Here is a 22,935-nt window from a genome sequence, read left to right on the forward strand (position 1 = left end):
GGGACATTACGGTGGTGGCAGGGGCGTGAGCAGAGGTGGCTGGTCATCTCATGCCAGCAGGGAAACAGAAGAAGGAAGGGCCTCAAGGGCAAGATAGACCCCTATCTTCCAAAAAGACCCTTCCTTCTGATAGCCCACTAAGATACGTACCCATCAATAGCCTGATCCGCCAATGAAGTTAGCACTCTTGTGGTCTAACCCCCCCCCCCCCCCGAACAGTGCCATGAACTAGGGACCAAACCATCCGTATATGAACCTTTGGGGACACTTCATACTAAAACCATGACATCTTTCTTACAAGCACTCATGCTAAGCCCCAGCGTAAGGTATAAGCTGTCAATGCGTGCACTCTGGGTGTATTTGCCCTCCACTTTCCAAAAGATTCGTTTCACTCCACCTTCTCTCCTTTCTGTGGCGTTTTTACTTCTGCGATTACATGCACACTTGCCAAGAATTTTTGGTTTCCTGAAAATTTATTTTAAAGACATCTTTGGGTCTGGAAAGATGGCTCAGTGGGTACAAGGGTGTGCTGCCAAGCTTGGACGCCTGAGTTCCATCCTCCAGACTCCTGAGGTGAAGGAGAGAGCTGATTCCTCAAAGTTGTCCTCTCACCTCCACAGGTGCACCAAGGCATGAGCAGGAGCGAGCATGCTCACGCATGCACACACTCATGTGTATCATACAGGCACAGAGAAAGGTGGGGAAGGAGGAGAGGGAGAGAGAGGGAGGAAGGACAGAGAGGGAGTGGCCTGACTTTGCCTAATCCTTCAGCTGTGCTAGTTTTGCTGCTTTCAGAAGTAGCTGGTGTTGCCCATTGAAGAGGCTTGCAGGATTCTCAGTGGAAGCAGGGAGCTGCTTCCCAGCTGAGGCTCAGGATTCAGATTTAAGTCAGCTGTCTGGCTGAAATTTCACTGGGGCAGGCCTGGAGCAGGGGCAGGCATTCTGGTGACCTCTGCACAGCGTGACGATGATAGTGAGCGATAATGTATTCTGTGTTTCAAAATAGCTAAAAGAAATGATGTGAATGTTCTCACTGCAAAAAGTGGTAAACTTAAATTATGAAATTATCTGACCCGATCATTCCACCGACATTTGGACATTTGCTTGTCTAGAAAGAAACATCATATTGCATTCTGTATGTAAAACTGCTTTTCTCAACCAAAAAAAGGAAAATAAAGATCACATGCAGGAGTCAATTCTCCCTTGTTCAGTATTTTTAGGTTCTTACATTTTTGTGACGTCCTTTCTCCAACCCTCACCTTGAATGCTTTATGGTAATCATTTTATCATTTTTGTGAAAGTGCTTGCACATGCTCAATCTTTTCTCCTGAATGCTGTGTGTTTTCTAGCTCTAATGACCTAAGCATCTAAAATTTTGGCAGTAGCAACATGACAAAACCCCTTAAGTCCAATTGTGTAAGGCTATGTTGAACAAAATATAATTTTCCCACTAATTACCAGCACATGTTTTACATGGTCTGTTCATCTGGTTGGTTTTACAACTCTCATCACCAAGGGGAGACGGCAGTGAGATGTCTAACAGCTTGTTGACAGCTTATCCTCTTTGGCGGGAGGACACAGAAAGGAAGGCTAAGGGTGTTGGCTAAAAGTGAGGAGTAGCTATGTTAAATTATTAATGTTCGTCCAGCCTTCAGTTAGTTTCAAATATTTGTATTTTATTTATTTATTACTATGTGTATGTATGTGTGTGACGTGTGTGTATGTGTGTGTGTGGGGTGTGTGTGCCATGGGGTTTATGTGGAGGTCAGAAGACAAACGTCAGAAGTTGGTTCTCTCTTCCCACTGTGGTTTCTGGGGAGAAACTCAGTTCCCCAGACTCAGGAGGTAAGCGTCTTTACCTGCTGAGACCGCCATCTTGCCAGCCCAGCTTCAAACACTTTTAAAATCACACGGCTTTCAACAAACAATAGGCAAAGGATCGTGTCACTTTAATGTGGTCTACTTGTTCAAAGGGTTTTCATGATTACAGAAATTACACAAGGTCTGTTCAGATAAAGAAACCGAGGTATCAAGGAGACCAGGTAACCACCCTGGGGAAGAACTGATGATCAGGACCTTTCTGAGGTTGGGAAAAACCATGGTTTCGGGCTCTTCTGTATCCACTCTGCACAATAAGGGCCGTCTAGTGTCCTGAGAACTGTCTAGTCTGAGAGATTTGAAGTAGGCTTGCAGCCATTCGTGATGACAAATTCCTAACTACCTACTATGTGCAGAATACTTCTCGCACTGTCCCTGATTGATCTTCATTACGACCCTCTTTACAGAATGCCAACTGAGAGGGAGAGGTGCTAAGGAACTTGCCCACAAGCATAACTGAAAGATGCCCTTTAAAATCGAACGAGATAGATTGTCCTCAGGCTGGTCTAGAACCATTTAGAAAATTTAGTAGAAGGGAAATACAAGCACAAATTTGCATTCCTCACAGACCACTCTGCCGGTGCCAGGTGTGGGCTCAGTTCTAGCTCCCTGCAGGAGAAGGAATGCGCAGAGAGGAGCTAGTTACCAGGCTTTCCAATCTAAGGGCTGTGGCCTCAGGGTTCCCCTACTCTGGCCTGTCCCAGGACGACTCGGTCCTCTTGTGCTAAGGACAGCACTTGTGGAGCAATCACCAACGTGGCCATGGCCGCCTCTCCAGACACCACGGGCTCCTTGGAGTCCCCCAGTCCAGGGTCTGGGGCAGGAGGGAGCTGCCTGCATCCTGGTAACCCTCTGCCTTGTGAGACTTTGCCCAGGATCTGAGGAAGCAGGTGACCCAGCCATCCCTGTGAGGCCCTACCACAGAACTGTGGGCTTTCCTTCTGGACATAAAAAGCTTTTGATTTTATGCATGGCTGCAACTAGGTATCTGTGGGCACAGTCTGCCGCAGAGAACTCTTTGTTTCACGGTGGGTCGGAGGGCTTCGGGGAGGTTGACTTTCCTGTTGCGTACGGCATGGAGAATCATCTACCTATTGAGGGCTTCCGCAAAAGCCAGCTGGTGTGGAGATAGCATCTGCTATAGTCTGGCCCAAATTGAATTATTTATTTCCCAGCAGTAGGTGTCCGCACGGAACACTGAAAATAGACAGTTGACCCCAAAGCCCTGAGGTTACAGGCTTAATCTCCAGCAAGTGGCTCTACTCTGTTGTCATGGAACTTTTAAGAGGCGGGGCCTAGTGACCAACGAGTTGGGGTACGACCTGGATGATGCCTCTGGCTGCTTATCTGCCCGACCTAGGTGAACGGGCCTTCTCCGTCGGAGCACCCGCGGTGCGGTGCTGGGCCAACCCAAACGCACAGAAACGGGGTCACGTGACCATAGATTGAGCCTCTGTGCAGGTCACATGACCGTAGGTTGACCCAGCTCAGGCGTTTGCTGTGGGTCTGAGAGCCTCCATCCGTACTCTTCAAAGAGAAACACGTGGAAGATTAATCTTCTTCGACTTTAAACCGGAGAAACTGCCGGATGAAATGAGGGTGTGCGTCGGGGCAGTCTCCCGGATGTGGACTCTTTAAGGTTAGGGTTAAGCTCATCGCTGGAGCCGTCATCTCACCGCTCAGTGTCCAGCTATGTAGAACAACTGGACACTGCTTGCTAGACAACCCCGCTGGTGTGGAAATGGCTCAGAACACCACAGCGGCAACCTGTCAAATTCGTGTTTGGCGAGCCTTCATGCTGTCCGTGACTCCAGGTGGATTACTTGTGTGGTTCTATACGAAGCGCTACCCAGTTGCCTGCATGCCTTTGTACTTAGACCGATGAGTATGTGAAGGAGTTAGCTCTTTTTACAGATGAGGAAACTGAAGCACGGGCTACCAGGTGCTGAAGGCGTGCTCCAACTGAGCCGTCTCCCTTGGGGCCCTTTCTCAGCAGTGGGTGCCTGTCATTCAGGTTCGCTGAGTCCAGGCCTCCAATGGGACTCATGTACCTTCGGTTACGAACAGCTCTTGCTGTGGACTATCTAGGAGATTGCGCTCCAAGACTCCAGTGTGATGCTTAGCTAAAAGATGACGGGTAAGGTGGTCCATGCAGCGATGTTAATGCCGTAAGAGGAGCACACTTTCGTGTCACTCATGTTCCTTGGGCCCTTGTGGGGTCAGGCTAATGGCCCCACACCTTTGCTTCTGACCTCTCCCAGGCCCGCTCATCCTGCTTCGCCAGAGTTCTCACACCAGTTGCCTCAGAATGTTCTCCCCAGGCTCTGCTTCTGTGAAACCACTCTTGCTATTCCGGAATTTTCAAAGGTTTGTTTAGTCACTAGCAACCAGCGATGCACCCACTGGGTTCAAACATACAGAAGGGGGCTTTGTCTTTTGATTAACACCGTGGGATGTATTATGGGAGCAAGACTCCTAAAATAGGCATGAGTTTCCTAACAACAGGAATGCACGTTTTCTGGGAAATGTCATTAGGCGGGTTGGTACAACATCAAGAAACTGTATAATTTTATGGGATCATTGTCATGTGTGTTTTGTCTAGCATTGATCAAAACTGCTTCATGGGGCTGGAGACATGGCTAAGTTTCAAGAGCACAGGCTGCTCTTCTGGGGTACAGCTACCCATCATCCATGTTGGGTAACCCACAATTGATTCCAGCTTTAGAGGATTTAAAAATATTTTTATGTACATTTGGTGTGTGGCATACATATGTATCTGTATGAGGGAGTCAGAGCCACTGGAGTTTGTGTTACGGAGCAGACAGTTGTGAGCCGCCATCTGGGTGCCGAGAATTGAACCAAGGTCCATCTGGAAGAGCAGCCAGTGCGCTTAACCACTGAGCCATCTCTCTAGCCCCTGCTTTAGAGGATTTAATGCCCTCATCTGGCCTTGCTGGGCATCTACAAGTGCACACAAACATACACACACACACATGCACTAAACATGCATACACATGTTCATACACAAATAACAAAATAAATATGTTTTTTAAAATATGCTTCATGTGTGTAAGAAAATGGTAGAATATCTTGCTGAGACATTCTATCTTCAGGCAGAGACCTCTGTTCCTACCAAGAATGTAGACAAGTCTGCATAGGTGACAGAACTTGATCCCTGATTTCTTGATTGGTTGCAGGGAGCTACATTTTTACAACTTTATAAAAGTGAAATTGACATGTACAATGTACATTTTTAGATGTTTCCACATATTCCTGTATCTATAAATTGTTTCTAAAATCATAATGAAAACATCTATCACTTCCAGAAGTTTCCTCTGCATCTTTGTCATCTCTCTCTTCCTGGCACCAGACACCGATTTATCTTGTTGTCATAACAGTATGCTTGTTATGGGGGCACAAGGTTGGAAATGAACTTGGGCTTCAGTCTGTCTATTCAGCTTGCCCAAGCCCAAGGCTTGAAGGGGTTTTCATGGAGTAAGACTGGTACAGTTTCAGTACTGAAACTGAAGCAAAGGGAATGGAAGCTGTCTCTGCTCTCCAGGGAAGAGGTGGGTAAGAAGCCATCCGTAGTGACAGTGAAGCATTCAAGGCACTAACTGAGCAGCCCATCCGCATGAGAGGGCCAACTTAAGAGGTAATATCACCTTTTAGCTGTCCAACCCAAACAAAGGCATTCTATAAAAACCTACCACCCCAAGCCACAACTCTAGAACTGGCATTGCAAAGTGGATCTTGAACGATGTCTGTTCTTCAGGTCCATGCTCCATGTGATAGCTGATCTTGACTGTCGAATTGACACACCTGGGGAGAGGGAAACTCAACAGAAGAGTTGCCTCCATCGGAATGACATGTGGGCATGTCTGTGGGACAATTTCTTGATTGCTGGTTGATGAAGGAGGGCCCAGCCCACTGTGGTGCCATCCCTAGGCAGGTGGGCCTTGGCTCTTCAAGAACGGTAGCTGAATACCGTTTGGGAAGCACTCCAGTAAGCAGTGCTCCTCAGTGGCCTCTGCTTCAGTCCTGGTTCCAGGTTCCTGGCTTCAGCTCCTGCCCTGGTTCCCTCAGTGATGGAGTGTGACCTGTGAGGTATAATAGCCCTTCTCCTCTCCAGGGTGCTTTTGGCCATGGTATTTATCCCAGCAACAGAAAGCCACCTGGGATAGTCCTTTAGTTCTACGGACCAATCCTGGATATAGAGAAACCCTTCTCTTTTTACCCTAACCTGTGACTCAATAACCTCTAACTATAGCGTTCAGCTAGGGCTAGACACTGTGTGAGAGCATTAGAGCATTAGAATGATGATGGGAGTCACAGATCTACACAACCAGACTGAACACTGAGAACCTAGGTAACCTGGCTTTGTGGCTCTCCTCAATTCTTCTCATGGGAAGTCCCCGACTCCCGATATTCAAGGCAAGTTCACTTCCGTTTTCTCTGGGACCTGTTAATGCTCCTTTCTGGAGGACAGCTAGAACACCCTGGTAGTTGATTTATAATTTAAGGCTGATCTCATTGGTCTAGACCATCACTGTCTAACACAGAATGTGAGCCACAGATGTGAGCTGGACATAATAATCTTATTAAGATTATAATAAATAGCCTCATACAAAAAAAGGGGTAAAACTGAAGTTGGTCATGATAGCACATGCCTGTCATCCCACAAGTCAGGAGGTGGAGGCAGGAGGAGAGAGAATTGAGACCAGCCAGGGCTTCATAGTGACTCTAAGGCTGACCTGAGTTATATAGCAAGACTTTGTCTGAAAAAATATATATGGGAGGAGAAACCAATGAAAGTACTGTGTGAGAGAGGGACCTGTTGAGTGACATGTGTGTTTGATACCATGGGTGTGTAAGCATGTGCACGAGTATCCGTGTGTATCTTTGTGTGTACGGAGCTAGAGGTCTACATCAGCCGTCTCTCCGTGATTGCTCTCTTGTGGAAACTGAAACTCATTAGTTGGGCTAAGTTGACTAAGCTCTAGGGATCCACACTGCCTGCTCAGCTCTGGGTTATAGATGTAGACTGTCACACCTGGCTTGCTTATTTTTTTTTTAATTTTTATTTTTTTGTGACCCAAAGTCAGGTCCACGTCATGCTTGCGTATCAGACACTTTACTGACTGAGAAACCTCCTCCCTCCAAATTATGTTTAACGTATTTCAGCCAGTGCTGTAAAAACTGTGATAATATCAACAACATGCATGTATCTTTTAAATATTATTTAAAAATATTTATCTCCCTGTAGGTATGTATGGAAGTATGTATGTATTATGTGTATGAATGATTTGCCTGCTTGTATGTATGTGAAACATGTGCATGCCCTGTGCTCACAGAGGCCAGAAGAAGGCACTGGATCCCACAGAGCTGGAGTTACAGATGCTTGTGAGCTGCTATGTGGGTCCTGGGAACCCACCTTAGATCCTCTGTTAAAACAGCAGGTGCTGCTAACTGCTGAGCCATCAATAGTCACTGTGTCTTTATCCACTGCTTCATTTTCTCCCACTTTCAACGTACCCGTGGCCGATTGAGGTCCCCAAATATTAATAACTGCCTTGACTCTCTTAACAGAAGAGACTGTATTCGTGTAACTTTCACGCTGCAGAGAGCAACAATTGCTCTGTTTTTCCATTTTTAATACACTGCGGTGTTCCCTTATAAGTTAAATCTCATCATCAGTATGTATGCATAGGAAAGAGGACAGTATGTGGAGGGCGTTTTGCTATCTGCAGTGTGGGTGACCACTTGGAACACTCTGGCCCCCTTTTGTAGGTTCCTGAAGAGTGTTTGGTGAGCTGCAGTGAGCCTATATTTCCTTGACTCAAAACCATTAACTGGAGCAAACTTACTCTCAAGTCACTGTAATGGTTCAGTTGTCCTGGTGATAGTCAAACTCAGGCACCTGTACCATGAGGGATCTGTCCCTCACTGGGTGCCTCGGTGGTTTTTAGCAAAGCTATTTCCTCAAGTTATTCCAACCAAGTTTATACGCAGAGCTAAAAGTCAATATTACGAGCACACGACTCCTCATGTTTCCCAGGCTTCAGAGGAACCATGGCCATGGGGGCGGCAGTCAGTGTAAACACTTTTTGTTTTACAGAGCAAAGGTTTGGAAATGCCGAAGAGAACGCCGTGCATTTCAACCCAACCAAAGGAGCCAAGGAAATCTGAGAGGTAAAGACAGAAAATATTTACTCCTCTGTGGTACAGGAAGCACAGTTCTGCCGCATTTCGCTTTTCGGCCAGTGTGGGCGAGAACGACCTAACACCAATACAGCACCATGCCATATTTTCCTCACAGTTCTTTGGATTCTGTTTGAGCTTTGCTTCAAGTTTTAGTATTTAGAAACAAAAATGAGGTATCTATATATTTTCTTTTGGTCTGGTGGAACAATTATTTTCTTTCATTAATTCCAAACACTGATTAAAGAAATATTAATCCTTACCAGGCATGGTGGTGTACACCTTTCATTCAGCACTCAGGAGGCAGAGGCAGCCAGATGTGCCAGCCTGGTCTACTAAAAATTAAAAAGAGAAAGAAAACACGATCTATTAATCCCTGAGTTCTTATTTCATTCTCCAGTTTTTCAGTCATTTGAGGTATGTGTTTGGGAAAAAAAAATTTGATTATGGTGCTAAGTGGTTGTAATTAGCTTGTTAAGATGTTTTCTGTAATTTTAAACTCACTAATCTTCTAGTGAACCCCAGTGAGCTATTCTGTAGACAAATTTCTGTTCCTATGAGATCAGTTAGATCTTTTCTGTTTCTGTTAAAAATTTAATATGCTTAGGCAAACTGAATTTATATTTGTTGTTTTTAGCCTTTAGAAGAGGTTATATGTTTTATAAGCTGGCAATATGGTAAGAGGCCGTATTGATTTTTGAACATTTTAAGATTAAAAAAACATTTCAGAGGATTATTCTGAGGAATAAAGTGTTATATTACAAGTATCCATCATTCTTTTGGCATCAGTCATATCTTTTTTTTTGTCTGCTCACAAAATTATTAACTCTGCTGACATCATTTTCGCCTAGGTGGTGTTGATGACCAACCCTCATAATTACCACAACAATTAATTTCTTGTTGCTACGGGCTGAAATTCTTCTCTGAGCACACGCAGTCCTGAACTAACCAACAAGTTTACAACTTGAACAAACTGTTAGAAGTAACCATGACCTCAACTAAATTCTCATAGAACCATCACATAGCATTTACCTGCGTATGTACCTTTAAGCTTATTGAGTCCTACTGATTGGAGTGGTTAGGTCCCGTAGGGAGAGCAGGCCCCACCTCTGGGGGGGAGTGTGTTTAAGAATTTGTATATATAGCTATTGATCAACGTTAGTGAGAGAGTGTCTGAGGCCAGGGGAAAGCCTCACACGGTGATCTTACTGTTTATCAATCAGCAACTCTTGACTACTGTGGTCATCTAGGGGCGATTTATTTTCTGCATCCTTTTTCCTCTTAAGCTTTCTGTTAGGAAGAATCATGCCCTTTCCCCTCTCCTCCCTTCCTCACCCTCCCTCCCTCTAACACATCTTTCTCTCCTTCCATTGTGCACACACTCATGAGTGTTTGTTTAGGCTAGATATTTTATTGCTTAAGTTATAATTCACTTTTGTTACTGTTTACTGTATAGCTCAGAACATTTCAGCTCTGGCCATTTAAACTCTCACATTTCTTTGGTTTAAAGTTCTTCTCTAACACTGACTTTCATTCATAGTCTAGTCTCACCTTATATTTTCCATGCCCAGAGCTCGAGAATCCACCAATCCTATAATAAACATGGTTCTTGTCATTAGAGAATGGTATTTTTTAGAACCCCAAATTTGGCCTCCGCTAGTCCCGCTTGTGAATAGGGATTATTTGCCTTTAGGCTCTCTCACTGCAAAGACCTAGCAAATGTTTGTGGGCCAATGATAGATCTAAGTCATGATGCTTGACTGCTTTGATGTTGTGTTGAATCCAATTTGCTAATATTTGATTGAAATTGAAATTTATCTACCTTTCTTTCCTAGTTGGTATTTTTTTTTAACCTGACTTAGGTATCAAAGTGATGGCGGTTTAATGAAGTATACTTGAAAGTATGCTCTGGAGGATTTAAGGCATATTGTTATTAACACGCCTGTATGTATTTGGGAGAGTTTGGCCGTGATGTATTCCATCCTGGGCTTTTCTTGGCAGGGAATCATTTCTCGTTACTGTTGTGCTCTCTTGATGAATTGACCCCTTTAATGGTGTATAATGATCTTTGTTTCTTTCAGCAGTTTTTGACTTGAAGTTCATTGTGTCAGATACGTGGGATGCTGAGAAGCAGCATGAAATTCACCCCCCCCCATCCATTTGTTTGGCTATTGTATTTTTTTTGTTTGTTTGTTTGTTTTTTGTTTTTTTTTTTTTTTGATTGATGAATTTAACCCACTTCAGAGTCACCATTGGCATGCAAGGACCTACTGCCGGCACCCTGGTATTTGCTTTTTTGAGTGCTTTGTTGTCACTCTTTCATTTCTTCCTCACTTGTCTTTGGGATTTGATAATAGTCTACCTAGTTTTACTTTCTTCTCTTTGTTGTTATGTCTACTGTCACTTTGATAACATAAACAAATCTAGAATCTCCTATCTTTAACTAACAACTTCCGTCCCGTCATAGACAAAAACCCCACTTTTACCCTGCCCTCCACAGTTTGTTTCAAATTCTTTTAAGAGCTAGTTATAACTTACTTGCCTCTGGCCCTTCTGGCCTGTAACTTTCATCCTAGAGGTGTGTGTATGACTTATGAGCCACTGTTACCATACCGGGGCATCAAGATTTGACTGCATTTGCTCCTGTGGGTGAGATTTACACGTTCCTGTGTGTTTGTGCTAGTAATTGCTTTTATGTCTGCCTAAGGAAGTCTCTGCAGCTGTTCTTGTTGGTGGGTCCAGTGGTGATATATGCTTCCATCTTCTGCTGTCTGGAAAGGCTTATTTTTCTGAGGGACATGTTGGCTGGGCATAATGTTCTTAGCTGACAAATCTCTCTCTCTCCCTCTCTCCCTCCCTCCCTTTCTCTCTCTCCCTCTCACTTTGTATCCCTCTCCCTCTTTCTCCTTCTTTTTCTTCCTTTCTCTCCCCTTCTCCTTCCCACCCTTCCTCCCTCCCTCTCTTCACTCCTTCCTTCCTTCTTCCTTCCCTTCTTCCTTTTCTCCATTTTGAATATACCATCCCATTCTCTCCTGGTCTGCAAAATTTCTGCTAAGAAATCCATGGATTCTCTGAGCATTCCCTTACAAGTGAAATCGACCCCTTTGCTGTTTAAAATTCTCTTTTTGTCTTTGACTTTCGGCAGCTTGAGTGTAATGTGCCTGCGAGTGACCCTCTGTGTTAAATCTGTGGACCTTTGAACTTCATGCATCTGGGTTTTCATCTCTCTTAAGACCTCCGTGTTCTCATAATCACCTCCTTAAATGCCCGTTTGTCTTTTTTTCTTTTTCGACCCCTCTTTGTCTTTCTTATACTGCCATATTATAAACTCTGTAAGCTGTCTGGCACTATTATTCATTGTCTCCCCCTCTGAGTTTGTTCAAAGGTCCTATCTTTGAATTCACAGATTTTTCTATTTATACCTAGCTGTTAAGGCTCAGAGTTGTACTTTTTATTTAACAGATTGAATTCTCTACATATAAGGTTTCTGTTTGGGTATCACTGCTTTATCTTTTTTAAACATTTTTTTTTCCTTTTTTTTGTGAGTCTGTGTGTGTATGCAGGCACAGGTGCATGTGTTTGTGTGTGCGCACACACGTGTGCACGCATGCACATACATGTGTGTGTGCGTGTGCCCGTCCATGCATGTGTGCAGGGATCAGAAGAGGACCCTTGTGCTGTTACTCTCGGCTTTATTCCTTTGCGATATCTCTCACTGAAACTGGAGCTAGGCTGGCAGCCAGCAAGCCCCACGATCTTCATCTGAGGGCCCTCCTGCCCTCTCCAGCTTTGCGGTTACAGGTGCCCATGCAGCCCTGGCTGTTTTTTTTTTTTTTTTTTTTTTTTATGTGAGTCTTGGGGATCAAAACCCAGGTCCTCACGGATAGCCAACACTCTCCGCACAGAGCTATATCCTCAGCTCCTCCTCTTTGTCTCTTCATTTTAATTTTTTGAGTCAGCACCGTCTGTGTAGTCCTGAACAGCTTGATACTCAGTACGTGGCTTCAGCCGGCCTCAGCTTCGTGGTAGTCTTCTGCCTCAGCTTCCCAAACTCTGGGATTAACAGGCCGGCACCATCACAGTTGGCTTCCTTACATTCTCATTCAGGTCATGGATTTTCTTCCTAATTTTATCAAATTGCACGTTTATATTCTCTTGCTCATCATGGAGTTTCTTTAAAAATTGTTATTTTGAATTTCTTTTCAGGAAATTCATATGGTTCTGTTTTGGGGTTAGGAACTGGAGAACTTCCGTGTTCCTTTGGCGTTTCCTTCCTTTTTGTGTGAGTTTTCCACGTGTCCCTATGTTGACCTCTGCAAATGTGCTATGCAGGCATCTTTTCCAGGTTTTACAGGGAGGCTTTCAGTTTTTCCAAATTTTTAATTATTTAAATTTATTTTCTCTCTGCGTCTCTGTTTGTCATTTTCTCTGTCTCTCTGACTCTCTCGCTCCCTCTGTGTATGTGGGGCTGGTCAGAGAACAACTTTTGGAAGTTGATGTTTTTCTTTCCACTGTGGGTTCTGGAGGTCAAATTCAGGTCATGAGGTTTTTGTGACAAGTGATTTTACCTGCTGGTACATCCTGCTAGCCCCAGAGTGGCTTGCATAGAGGCAAACTCATGTGCAGATGGACTTGGCTTGATGGAGCTAACGGGGCAGACTGCAGTGACTGTGGCTCCGAGTCTCTGTGTCTTCAGCATTAAGAACAGCTTTGGTCTGTCTGGGTTGCAGGAACCTGTGACAGTGACAGTGGCACCATAGGTTCTCAGAACAAGGGCTTTAAAATTCTCATATTCCTATCTTCCTCACAGTGGGAAGAGTCACAGCTGAGCGCATCTCTCTTGATGTCTGTCAAAGCTCACAGGCAGCCATAGCAATATGCTACCCCGGACAAAGGGGATCAGAGTGTCTTTGGAGTCAGGTTACAGGGAAACTATTGGAACAGAACTGAAGCACAGAATCACTCCCCAACGAATGCCTGAATACAGTTCTCCCTGGTAATCGAAGTCTGCTTTGAGGCGCCACCCAGAACACCAAAGCTGCCCAACTGGTGTATAGTGGTGGATCTGACCCTAGCACGTGAGGCAGACTACAGGCATAACTCTGGGAAACAAGGTGCTTAGGCCCCAAGGGACAGAAGGCAGCTGCAGAATCCAGAAACAAGGGGCCACAATGACACTTCGGGCTCCAAGGAACAAGGTACCACAGAATTGAGACACTTGACCCAGCCTTGTGGAAGCTCTTGTTCTGTCGGGCCAGCGGCAGCAGTAGCAGGATGTTTGGGCTGGCTTGGGAATGTTGTAGCTTGGGCTCTAGGGGCCCAGGAACAGTTCAGCAAAGGCACAGGAGAGGGTTAGGTACTTTGGAAATTTGGGCTGTAGTCTATTCCCAGGCAGACAAGACACTGTGGCTGCCATGGAGGAGGTAGCAGCAAAGGTTCTGATTCCCCGGGATTTGAAGGTACCTAGTCTGTTTAGCCTCAGGAAGAGCATCTGTTTGGCTCAGTAAAGCCTTGGGATTCCACGGACAAACTATATCGTGGAATCTGTGGTGCTGGGAGGCGGGATTGAGAGGTTTGGCGCATCTAGAAGGAAGTGTTTATTCACGTGTGTTTGGGTGGGAGATGATCAGCACACAGGAAGTCTCAGGTCCCCAACACATGAAGTACTGTCTTAGCTGTGGTTGCGGGGTACAGCTGCTCCAGTAGTTAACCCTAACAAAAAGCTACACCAGGGGCTGGGCTGGGTCAGGGGCCAAGCCACTTTGCATCAGCTGGGCCCTAAAGCTCAGGCAATCAAAGCAGCTGTGCTCGAGAATGATGTGGTCCTGGGTGGATGTGGTGCCGTCGTGGCTGAGCCTCAGAGACAGGCTCGTGCCAGGGGTGCTTGTCCCTGGGGCAATCTGCACGTTAGCCATGGCTCTGGTGCTCATGGCAGAGAGGAGCAGGGTGTGCTCTCCTTTTCCGGGTTGAGGTCAACACGTAGACACTGGGGAGTCCCCTCAGTTGGGTCAGAGCCCGTGAAGCCTTCCAGAGCCTTCCATACCGAAAGCTACAGAAGTCTCGTGGTGGCATGGTCTCCCAGAGTCTTCTTGCATACCCTTTTTCCTGCAAGAATCTCATCCTGGTCCTGAGCTCATCCCACACGTAAGAGCGTGGTACCAGAACAAGGCTTTTTCTTCTGTTCCGTGTGTGACCACCCTGGGTTTCTGCATTCACCAGGCTTTCTGCTTCATTTTTGCTTTTCTTGAGTATTTTGGTGAGGGCAGGGGATGCCGGGAGTTGCTATGTGACCCTCTTGGCTGATGCCCGAAGGTGGAGTTAATCTTTGCGTATGGCAAGAGTTAGAGGTTCTGAGCTGTCCTTTTAGACTTTTAAAGATGCAAACATTTTAAAGATTTAGTAGCCGCATCATAGTTCATTCTCAAAAATAGCAGTCAGATGCAATATTAATGCCTATCAGAACGTGGTACTTCAGAAAAGAAAAGACATATTTGAACTTCTTATCCCTAGTCATCCTGGTCCCCAGCAGATTTCATTCTCGGGGCATTTGGTTTATCTCGCTTGCTGGGCATGACAGTTAATTTGATTGTTCACTCGACCAGCTCTAGAACCACCGTGAAGACAGGCCTCTGGGTTCACGTGTGAGGGATTATCCAGGTTAGGTTCATTGAAATGAGAAGCCCTTCCTTAACTATGGGTAGCACTCTTCATAGGCTGGCTCTCTGGGCTAAATAAAAAGAAAACAGTAAGTAGAGCAACGCAATTCACCTCTCTGCTTCCTGACTGTGGATGAGGCGTAGCTAGCTGCTCTAAGCTCTGGCCATCTTTACTTCCCCACCATGATGGATTGTCTCCTCAAACTGTGAGCCAAGAAAGCCCTCCTCCCTTAAATAGCTTTTGCCTGGTATTTTTGTCCATCAGTGTGTAACGGATATTCACCAGGCAAGCAGGTTAGGAATGGCTGTTGACCAGCTTCTTCACTGATGTTGGCAACTCATAGATGTTGAGAGGACCGTGTTCTTGTTCTGACATCACCTTCCTTTCCACACGGGGATTTTTTGCTTTTAGGGGTCATGCCAAATTTTCATGATTCTGTGTACAGAAGATTGTACTTCCCAGAATCCACCATGTTAAGACAGTCAGCATTTGGGGAGCACATAAAAGCCATTCTTACTCTGGCTATCAGAATTAGTGAAAGGCCTGGGCACCATAATATCACTCTACCACTTTCTAAGAGATTTTTCTTTTCTTTTCTTTTTCTTTTTTAAATTTTTTATTTCATTTTTATTTATTTTTAATTATTTTTAATTTTTTTACTATTAATTACACTTTATTCATTTTGTATTCCCCCATAAACCCCTCTCTCCTCCCCTCCCGATTCCACCCTCCCTCCTCCTTCCTCATGCATGCCCCTCCCCAAGTCCACTGATAGGGGAGGTCCTCTTCTCCTTCCTTCTGATCTTAGTCTATCAGATCACCTCAGGAGTGGCTGCATTGTCATCTTCTGTGTCCTGGTAAGGCTGCTCCCCCCTCAGGGGGACATTATCAAGAGCAGGCCAATCAGATTATGTCAGAGACAGTTCCTCTTCCCTTTACTATGTAACCCACTTGGACACTGAACTATCATGTGCTACATCTGTGCAGGGGTTCTAGGTTATCTCCATGAATAGTCCTTGGTTGGAGTATGAGTCTCTGGGAAGTTCCCTGTGTTCAAGTTTTCTGGTTCTGTTGCTCTACTTGTGTGGTTCCTGTCCTCTCCAGCTCTTACTATTTCCCACTTCTTACATAAGATTCCATGCACTCTGCCCAACAGTTGGCCATAAGTCTCAGCGTCTGCTTTGATTGTCTTCAGGACAGAGGCTTTCAGAGGCCCTCTGTGGCAGGTTCCTAGGTTGTTTCCTGTTTTCTTCATCTTATGATGTCCAGCCTCTTTGCCTTTCATGATGGGGATTTTAGTCAGGGTCCTCTCTCTTGCTTAGTTTCTTTAGATGTACAGTTTTTAGTAGGTGTATACTATGTTATGTCTATATGAGTGAGTATATACCCTGTGTGTCTTTCTGCTTCTGGGACAGCTCACTCAGGTTGACCCTTTCTAGGTCCCACCATTTACCTACAAATTTCATGATTTCCTTATTTTTCATTGCTGAGTAATGCTCCATTGTGTAGATGTACCACAATTTCTGCATCCATTCTTCAGTTGAGGGGCATCTGGGCTGTTTCCAGCTTCTGGCTATTACAAATAAAGCTGCTACAAACATGGTTGAGCAAATGTCCTTATTGTGTACTTGAGCCTCTTTTGGATATATGCCTAGGAGTGGTATGGCTGGGTCTTGAGGAAGCGCTATTCCTAGTTGTCTGAGAAAGTGCCAGATTGCTTTCCAGAGTGGTTGTACAAGTTTACATTCCCACCAGCAGTGGAGGAGGGTTCCCCTTTCTCCACAACCTCTCCAGCATGTGTTGTCACTTGAGTTTTTCATCTTGGCCATTCTGATGGGTGTAAGGTAAAATCTCAGGGTCGTTTTGATTTGCATTTCCCTAATGGCTAATGATGTTGAGCATTTCTTTAAATGTTTCTCTGCCGTTCGATATTCCTCTACAGAGAATTCTCTGTTTAGCTCTGTTTCCCATTTTTTAATTGGATTACTTGATTTGTTGCTTTTCAGTTTCTTTAGTTTTTTATATATACTGGATATTAGCCCTCTGTCAGATAGAGGGTTGGTGAAAATTCTTTCCCAATCTGTAGGTAGTCGTTTTGTTTTGATGATGGTATCTTTTGATTTACAAAAGCTTTTCAGCTTCATGAGGTCCCATTTATTGATTGTTGTTCTTAGAGCCTGTGCTGTTGGTGTTCTGTTCAGGAAGTTGTCTCCTGTGCCAATGAGTTCAAGGGTATTCCCCACTTTTTTTTCTAACCGATTTAATGTGTCTGGTTTTATGTTGAGGTCTTTGATCCACTTGGACTTTAGTTTTGTGCAGGGTGATAAGTATGGATCTATTTTCATTTTTCTACATGTAGACATCCAGTTGGACCAACACCATTTGTTGAAGATGCTGTCTTTTCTCCATTGTATGGTTTTGGCATCTTTGTCAAAGATCAAGTGTCCATAAGTGTGTGGGTCTATCTCTGGGTCCTCTGTTCGGTTCCATTGATCCACCATTCTGTTTCTATGCCAGTACCATGCAGTTTTTATCACTGTTGCTCTATAGTACAGCTTAAGATCAGGGATGGAGATACCCCCAGAAGATCTTTTATGGTAGAGGATTGTTTTAGCAATAATGGGTTTCTTGTTATTCCATATGAAGTTGAGAATTTTTCTTTCTAGGTCTGTAAAGAATTGTGTTGGTAATTTGATGGGAATTGCATTGAATCTGTAGATTGCTTTTGTTAAGATGGCCATTTTTACTATGTTAATCCTGCCAAGCCATGAGCATGGGAGATCTTTCTATCTTCTGATATCTTCTTCTAATTCTTTCTTCAGAGACTTGAAATTTTTTTCATACAAGTCTTTGATTTGCTTGGTTAGGGTTACTCCAAGGTACTTTATGTCATTTGTGGCTATTGTGAAGGGTGTTGTTTTCCTAATTTCTCTCTCGGCCCTTTTGTCTTTTATATAGGAGGGCTACTGATTTTTTTGAGTTAATTTTGTATCCGGACACATTGCTGAAGGTGTTTATCAGCTGTAGGAGTTCCCTGGTAGAGTTTTTGGGGTCACTCACATATACTATCATATCATCTGCAAATAGTGATAATTTGACTTCTTCTTTTTCAATTTGTATCCCCTTGGTCTCCTTCAACTGTCTTATTGCTCTAGCCAGGACTTCCAGAACTATGTTGAAGAGATATGGAGAGAGTGGGCAGCCTTGTCTTGTCCCTGATTTCAGTGGGATTGCTTTAAGTTTCTCTCCGTTCAGTTTGATGTTGGTTATAGGCTTGCTGTGTATCGCCTTTACTATGTTTAGATATGTGCTTTGTATCCCTGATCTCTCCAATACTTTAAACATGAATGGATGTTGGATTTTGTCAAATGCTTTTCAGCATCTAGGGAGATTATCATGTGGTTTTTTTCCTTTCAGTTTGTTAATATGGTGGATTACATTCATCTATTTCTGTATATTGAACCACCCCCGCATACCTGGGATGAAGCCTACTTGGTCATAGTGGATGATATCTTTGATGTATTCTTGTATTCGGTTTGCAAGTATTTTGTTGAGTATTTTTGCATCAATGTTCATAAGGGAGATTGGCCTGAAATTCTCTTTCTTTGTTGGGTCTTTGTGAGATTTAGTTACCAAGGTGACTGTGGCTTTATAGAATGAGTTTGGTAATGTTCCTTCTGTTTCTATTTTGTGGAATAGTTTGAAGAGAATTGGAGTTAGCTCTTCTTTGAAGGTCTGGTAGAATTCTGCACTGAAACTATCTGGTCTTGGGCTTTTTTTGGATGGGAGACTTTTGATTACTGATTCTATTTCCTTGGAGGATATAGGACTATTTAATTGATTTACCTGGTACCTTCAGCTTTGGTAAGTCGAATTGATCAAGAAAATTGTCCATTTCATTTAGGTTTTCATATTTTGTGGCATATAGACTTTTGAAGTAAGTCCTAATGATTGTTTGGATTTCCTCAGTGTCTGTAGTTATGTCCCCCTTTTCATTTCTGATTTTGTTGATTTGGATGGTGTCTCTCTGCCTTTTAGTTAGTTTGGCTAAGGGTTTGTCGATCTTGTTGATTTTCTCAAAGAACCAACTTTTGGTTTCATTGATTCTTTGAATTGTTTTATTTGTTTCTAATTGATTGATTTCAGCCCTGAGTTTGATTATTTCCAGCCGTCTACTCCTTTTTGGTGTGTCTGCTTCTTGTTTTTCTAGGGTTTTTAGGTGAGCCATTAAGTTGCTTGAATGCACTGTCTCGAATTTCTTCTTGAAGGCATTTAGTGCTATGAACTTTGGTCTTAGCACTGCTTTCATTGTGTCCCACAAGTTTGGGTATGTTGTGTTTTCATTTTCATTGAGTTCTAGGAAGGCTTTAATTTCTTTCTTTATTTCTTCCCTAACCCAGCTGTCATTTAGTAGCAAGTTGTTCAATTTCCATGTGTGTGTAGGCTTTTTGCTATTTCTGTTGTTGTTGAGGTCCAGCTTTATTCCATGGTGATCAGACAGGATACAGGGGATTATTCCAATCTTCTTGTATCTGTTGAAGCTTGCTTTGTGACCAACTATATGGTCTATTTTGGAGAAGGTTCCATGAGGTGCTGAGAAGAAGGTAAATTCTTTTGTGTTTGGGTGTAAGGTTCGGTAAATGTCTGTCAGGTCCATTTGATTCATGACCTCTGTTAGAGACATTGTTTCTTTGTTTAATTTCTGTTTTGTTGACCTGCCCTTTGTTGAGAGTGGGGTGTTGAAGTCTCCTACTATTAATGTGTGGGGATCTATGTGTGGTTTAAATTTTATCAATGTCTCTTTTACAAATGTGGATGCCCTTGTATTTGGGGCATAGATGTTCAGGATTGTGATGTCTTCTTGTTGGAGTTTTCCCTTGATGAGTATGAAGTGTCCTTCCCCATCTCTTTTGATTAATTTTGGTTGAAAGTCTATTTTATCAGCTATTAGAATGGCTACTCCTACTTGTTTCTTGGGTCCATTTGCTTGGAAAGTGGTCTTCCAACCCTTTACCCTCAGGTAATGTCTATCTTTGTGACTTAGGTGAGTTTCTTGTATGCAATAGATTGCTGGGTTTTGTTTACGCATCCATTCTGTTAGTCTGTGTCTTTTTATTGGAGAATTTAGTCCATTGATGTTGAGAGAGATTAATGTCCAGTGGCTGTTAGATCCTTTGATTTTGATGTTTCCTGTGGTCATAAGGTTGTGTGTTTGGTTGCTTTTTATTTTACTGTACTGAGGTTATTTCCTGTGTTTTCTTGAAAGTAGCTAGTTTTCTTGGGTTGTATTTTCCCTTCTAGTGTCTTCTGTAACGTTGGATTTGTGTGTAGGTATTGTTGAAATTTATTTTTGTCATTGAATATCTTGTTTTCTCCGTCTATGAGGACTGAGAGTTTTGCTGGGTATAGTAGCCTGGGCTGACATCTCTGTTCTCTTAGGGTCTGCATGATATCTGTCCAGGCCCTTCTGGCTTTCATAGTCTCTGTTGAGAAGTCAGGTGTGATTCTAATGGGTTTGCCATTATATGTTACTTGGCCTTTTTCCCTTGCAGCTTTTAGTATCTTTTCTTGTTCTGTATACTTACTGTTTTGATTATTATGTGGCGGGAGGATTTTCTTTTCTGGCCTAATTTATTGGGTGTTCTGTAGGCTTCTTGAATTCTTATTGGTCTCTCCTTTAAGTTGGGGAAATTTTCTTCAATGATTTTGTTGAAGATATTTTCTGGTCCTTGGAGCAGGGAATCTTCTTTTTCCTCTACACCTATTATTCTTAGGTTTTGTCTTTTTATGTTGTCTTGAATTTCTTGGACGGTCTGTGTCAGGAATTTTTTAGATTTAACATTTTCTTTGACAGATACATCTATTTCTTCCATTGTATCTTCCACACCTGAGATTCTTTCTTCCATCTCTTGTAGTCTATTGGTTATGCTAACCTCTGTGGTTCCTGTTTTCTTCCCTAAGTTCTTTCTTTCCACAATTTTCTCCATTTGTGTTTTCTTTAAGTTTTCCAATTCTATCTTCAGGTCTTGAGCCATTTTGTTGATTTCCTTCACTTGTCTGACTGTATTTTCCTGTTTTTCCATCAATTCCCTCAGCTGTTTGTTTGAACAATCTTCTTTTTCTTTTATTTCATTCAGTGATTTAAGCATTTCCTCTCTATAGGCCACTAACTGTTTGGCTGCAACTTCCTCTATTTCTTTATGGATGGCCATAAACTGTTTGTTTTTATCTTCCTCTATTTTTTACGAATTTTATTTGTTTCCTCTGTTATCTTCTTCGTGATCATAGATGCTAGGTCATCTTCTTGCATTTCAATTATGCTGGGGTGTCTAGGGCTACCTGTCCCTGGATAACTGGGTTCTGGAGATGCCATATTGCTCTGGCTTTTGTTGGTTGAACTTTTACGCTATCTCATTTTTATTAATTATAGTTTACTCGCTTTGTATCCCAGCTGTAGCCACCTCCTAATCCCTCCCCCTCCCTCTCCTTCTTCTTCTCCTATGCCCTTTCCCAAGTCCAATGATAGGGGAGGTCCTCTTCCCCTTCCATCTGACCCTAGCTTATCAGGTCTCATCAGGACTGGCTGCATTGTCTTCCTCTGTGGACTGGTAAGGCTGCTCCCCACTCAGGTGGAGGTGATCAAAGAGCTAGCCCATGAGTTCATGTCAGAGACAGTCCCTGTTCCTATTATTGGGGAACTCTCTTGGACACTGAGCTGCCATGGGCTTCATCTGTACAGGCATTCTAGGTTATCTCCATGCATGGTCATTGGTTGGAGAAACAGCCTCAGAAAAGACCTTTGTTCCCAGATATTTTGGTTTTGTTGCTCTCCTTGTGGAGCTCCTGTTCCTTCCAGGTTTTTCTGTCTCTTCCTTCTTTCATAAGATTCCCAGCACTCTGCAAAAAGTTTGGCTATGAATCTCAGCATATGCTTTGATACACCACTGGGTAGAGTCTTTCAGAGGCCCTCTGTGGTAGGCTCTTGACCTGTTCCCTGTTTTCTCCCTCTTCTGATGTCCATCTTGTTTGCCTTTCTGAATGAAGATTGAGCATCTTACCAGGGTCCTCCTTCTTGCTGAGCTTCTTTAGGTGTACAGATTTTAGTATGATTATCCTATATTATATGTCTAATACCCACTTATAAGTGAGTATATACCATGTGTGTCTTTCTGCTTCTGGGATACCTCACTCAGGATGATAATTTCTAGATCCCACCATTTGCCTGCAAATTTCATGATTTCTTTGTTTTTAATTGCTGAGTAGTATTCCATGGTGTAAATGTACCACAATTTCTGTATTCATTTCTCAACTGAGGGGCATCTGGGTTGTTTCCCACTTCTGGTTATTACAAATAACACTGCTATGAACATGGTTGTGCAAATGTCCTTGTTGTATACTTGAGTTTCTTTTGGATATATACCTAGGAGTGGTATAGCTGGATCTTGAGGTAGCACTATTCCTAATTATCTGAGAAAGCACCAGATTGATTTCCAAAGTGGTTGTACAAGTTTACATTCCCACCAGCAATGGAGGAGGGTTACCCTTTTTCCACAACCTCTCCAGCATGTGTTGTCACTGGAGTTTTTGACCTTAGCCATTCTGATGGGTGTAAGGTGAAGTCTCAGGGTCGTTTTGATTTGCATTTCCCTGATGACTAAGGATTTTGAGCATTTCTTTAAGTGTTTCTCTGCCATTCAATGTTCCTCTATTGAGAATTCTCTATTTAGCTCTGTACCCCATTTTTTAATTGGGTTAGTTGATTTGTTGCTGTTTAACTTCTTAAGTTCTTTATATATTCTGGATGTTAGCCCAAACAGAATGGTAGATCAATGGAATCGAATAGAAGACCCAGAAATAAACCCACACACTTATGGACACCTGATTTTTGACAAAGATGCCAAAACTGTACAATGGAAAAAAAAAGATAGCATTTTCAACAAATGGTGCTGGTCTAACTGGATGTCTACATGTAGAAAAATGCAAACAGACCCATACTTAACACCCTGCACAAAACTAAAATCCAAGTGGATTAAAGACCTCAATATAAAAATGGACAAACTAAACCTGTTAAAAGAAAAAAATGGGGAAGAGCCTTGAACTCATTGGCACAGGAGACAATTTCCTGAACAGAATATCAATAGCATAGGCTCTAAGAGCAACAATCAATAAATGGGACCTCATGAAAAGCTTCTGTAAAGC

This window comes from Psammomys obesus, unplaced genomic scaffold (genome assembly GCF_907164565.1).
Source record: "Psammomys obesus unplaced genomic scaffold, mPsaObe1.curated_primary_1811, whole genome shotgun sequence".
In the NCBI taxonomy this organism is placed as follows: domain Eukaryota; kingdom Metazoa; phylum Chordata; class Mammalia; order Rodentia; family Muridae; genus Psammomys; species Psammomys obesus.